Source organism: Echinops telfairi, unplaced genomic scaffold (genome assembly GCF_000313985.2).
Source record: "Echinops telfairi isolate 266 unplaced genomic scaffold, ASM31398v2 ScPeMD7_3533;HRSCAF=4204_0, whole genome shotgun sequence".
Lineage (NCBI taxonomy): Eukaryota > Metazoa > Chordata > Mammalia > Afrosoricida > Tenrecidae > Echinops > Echinops telfairi.
Window position 1 is genome coordinate 91,312,147 of NW_022107431.1, and position 3,629 is coordinate 91,315,775.

Below are 3,629 nucleotides of genomic sequence, written 5' to 3' on the forward strand. Positions count from 1 at the left end.
GCTGCCTTCTCAGATGCTGATGGGGACCGGAAGCCTTCCTCCCCGGGAACTCTCAGTCTAAAATCCTCTCTCTCTCTTCGGGCACTTGTCATGTTTTACCCTATTTTAGAGATTAATAAGGTAGAACATGACAAGTTCTACAGGAACAAGACAACAAATCATCTCCAGAAGCCGCTTTGGACTTGATTTCTCCACAGATGTGAGCGTAGTACCTTGCACCCATTGGATATTTATGGAGTATATATTTTTTGTTGTATCTAATCTAATAGACCCCCATTTGGGTGCCCTTTAATTTATTTTTCATTCCAAAATATCTTCCAAACCTGTAGAGATTTCATGGCAGAACTTCAGTGTATCTAAGGACAGCCTGCCTCATCTGTATTAAATTGGTAGCCATCTGTCTCGAGGTAAATTCCATTTGCCCCTTTTTGAAATTTAACAGCAGCAATAAAGAAACTGAAGTTTAGAGCCCTCTGCATCAGGTTGCGACACATTGATAGACTTAGGATTTAGACTTAACTGCAGCTTAACTGCAGAGTGCACACCTGTCACCAAAATCTTGTACTGCTTTTCATTCGTTCACTTGGGCAAACATCCATTCCATCTCTAACCGAATGTTTGCAAACACGAACTGCGCTCTGCTTTGCCCTGTTCTTGTTGGCTGCCTTCCCATCAGCTCCGACTCGTGACCATCTCCCATGCAACAGTATGAAGTGCTGCTCCCTCTGCGTCATCCTCACATGGCCAATGCGTGGACTTCATCCTGTGAGGTGGAGTCGGAGTCAAGGCGATGGCAGAGGGAATCAGTGTGGTGAGTATCTACGTGGGAGACTAATAAGGCTTCGGGGCTGGCTGGTCATCACCAAGGAGGTCTCTGGAAAACTCCCGGGTTTCTCGCTTGACTGACACCGCGTGAGTTACAAAACGAACCTCGAGGGAGAGAGAGAGGTTTGAATTTACTTTTCGACATGGTGGAAGCCTGTGGGCCAATGAAGTAGATATTTCAGATAAGCAACTGTAATATGCAGAGCTGGCTACCTAATTTGAAGGGCTGGTATAAAGTGAAAAAGGTAAAGAGGCAGCAAAAGATTGTCATTGTACTAAAATATAAAACATTGTTAATTCTACCTCAGTTTCTTACTACTAGTTATGGTGGTTTTAAAAAAATTACTGTTTACTGTCAGACTCCCTCAGATGCAAGAATACTTAGTAGATAAATATAGATATTCTATACTTGGGTAGAGATCATAATGATGTGAGCATGTGACCATAGACTACGAAGCTCCCCCTCCCTTAGATGAATAAGCACTAGAGAAGTTAGTAACGCTTCCCTCAGTCAGATGCCCAACTCTCCGTACACAAGCAACCCCTATGGAGGAGTTTCAGCATCCATACAAGGATGCACTTAGCATCTGCATCCCCTCCTAGCCGAGATACCTCCTGCACATGCAATGATGCTCCTAACTACAGGCAAGGATGGCGTCCACCATGTCCCACCCCAAGACACAAGAGCACACATCGCAGCCTTGGTCTTCCCTATTCCACATCCAAGTCTTGTCAAGGCGCAGAGGAAGGAAGAGATGGATGCGAGAGGACTGTGGAACTAGCATCTAAGTACTGTCCCAGAGAGGCAGCCAGAGGCAGAACTGCTGTAAGCCAAGGCTCCAAGCGCTTGGGGCATCATTCCATCACTCTTTATCTACAAAGTACAAATTCAAAGATAAAAATTTTAAAGAATTCTAATCTAACAGACCACTAAACCTCAAGAATGGTGTTGTTGTTGTTAGGGGGTGTCAAATTGGTTCCAGCTCATAGAGGCCCTGTGTACCACTGAACACAACACTGCCTGCTCCTGCACCAGCCTCGCAATTGTTCTTATTTTGAGCTCATTGTTACAGCCACGGTGTCAATCCATCATGTTGAGGGCCTTCCTCTTTTCACTGCCCCTCTACTTGACCAAGCATAATGTCCTCCTTCAGGGACTGGTCTCTCCTTATAACATGTCCACAGTACGTGAGACCAAGTCTTGCCACCCTTGCTTCTCAGGAGCCTTCTGGCTGTGCTTCCTCCCAGACAGATGTTTGTTCTGCTGGCAGCCCATGGGACTTCCAGTGCTCTTCGCCAGCACCAGGAGTCAAGTGCATCAATTCCTCTGGAGTCTTCCTTATTCAACTTTTACATGAAGCTGTTGAAAATACCATGGCTTGAGTCAGGCACATCTTAGTCTTCAAAGAGACCTCCATGGACTTCAGCACTTTAGAGTGGTCTTGTACACCACATTTGCTCAGTGCAATAGGTCCTTTGATTCCTTGACTGTTGCTTTCATGAGCATTGACCGTGGTACCAAAGAAGATTAAATCATTGACAACTTCAATCTTATCTCCATTTATCACATCGTTACCTATTGGTCCAGTTGTGAACATTTTTTGTTTTCTTGACATTAAGTTGTAATCTATATTGAAGGCTGCAATATTTGATCTTCATCACTAAGTGCTTCAAGTGTGAGACCCTTTTAATCATGGGATTTGTTTGGTATTTTTGCCACTGCACTTAACACAGTCCCTGGAAGCTGGATTTTAAAATATGGTTATGAACCTCTGAAGGTAAAATGGGATCCTTCAGTGGAGAGGGTGGTTGAAACAGTGAAGAATAAATGAAATTTCGCCCTGGGAGCATGAAATGAGAAGACAAGAAGGGTAATGTTGTAAACGTAGAACATGAACCTGGTAGGCAGACAGAGACACAGCAACTAGGAGATAGAAGTGAAGATAGAACCTGGTGGATAAGTGGGCAACAATGTCTAAGACCCAGTGTCATGTGATGAAGAGCTGAAACTCATTGGCTTTAGTATAGAGGTCATGTGGTAGGAACCAAGGTCAGAATGCTGCTGGTTAAGGAGTAAAGACTGAAATTATAGGCTCCTCTGCTAAGGAGGCTGGGAAGGCAGCAGTGGGTCTTGACTCTAGAGAAGGCCTGTGAGAGGTCTAGGGGTCTGGGAGGGCTGAAATACAACCAACACTTAGTCACCAAGACTACAGTATGGGCCAACTGAAGGTCTTTTAATAAGGACACCACATGGCCTCGCTGTGAGAAATAAGGCATTTCTTCTTTGTATATTTATTATCTGAGTCCCCTCCCTAGTACCATAAGAGCAGTAAAGTTGTTCTGACCTGATCCGGCACCAGAAATAGTGCTTGTCACACTAGGAATATGCTGTCCAGTAGACAGAGATTGAATAAGTGAATGGGATGCAGTATTAAGGGAAAGGCTTATTTGTTTTGTTTAGCTTTTATTCATTTGTTTGTTTTAAATAGGAGAAATTTGAACATGTTTATAGATTGTGAGCAGTCTCAGAAGGAATAGAGAAGTGTAAGACAGGGTTGAGAGAAGACATAATTGACAAAATAACATACTAGAGAAAACAGTAAAAAAAAATTAATTAAGATAACAACTGGAGAAAAAAATGGCATAATCATCTTTGAGGAAATTCAATCAGTGCTGAACACCTCACATTATCCCAAGCCCGAAGTTGTTACTGCTATTAGCTGCCCTTGTTTCATTTGGGGCTCAGAGCAACGCTATACATAACTTAATGAAACACTTCCTGCTCCCCTGCCATTCTCACACGC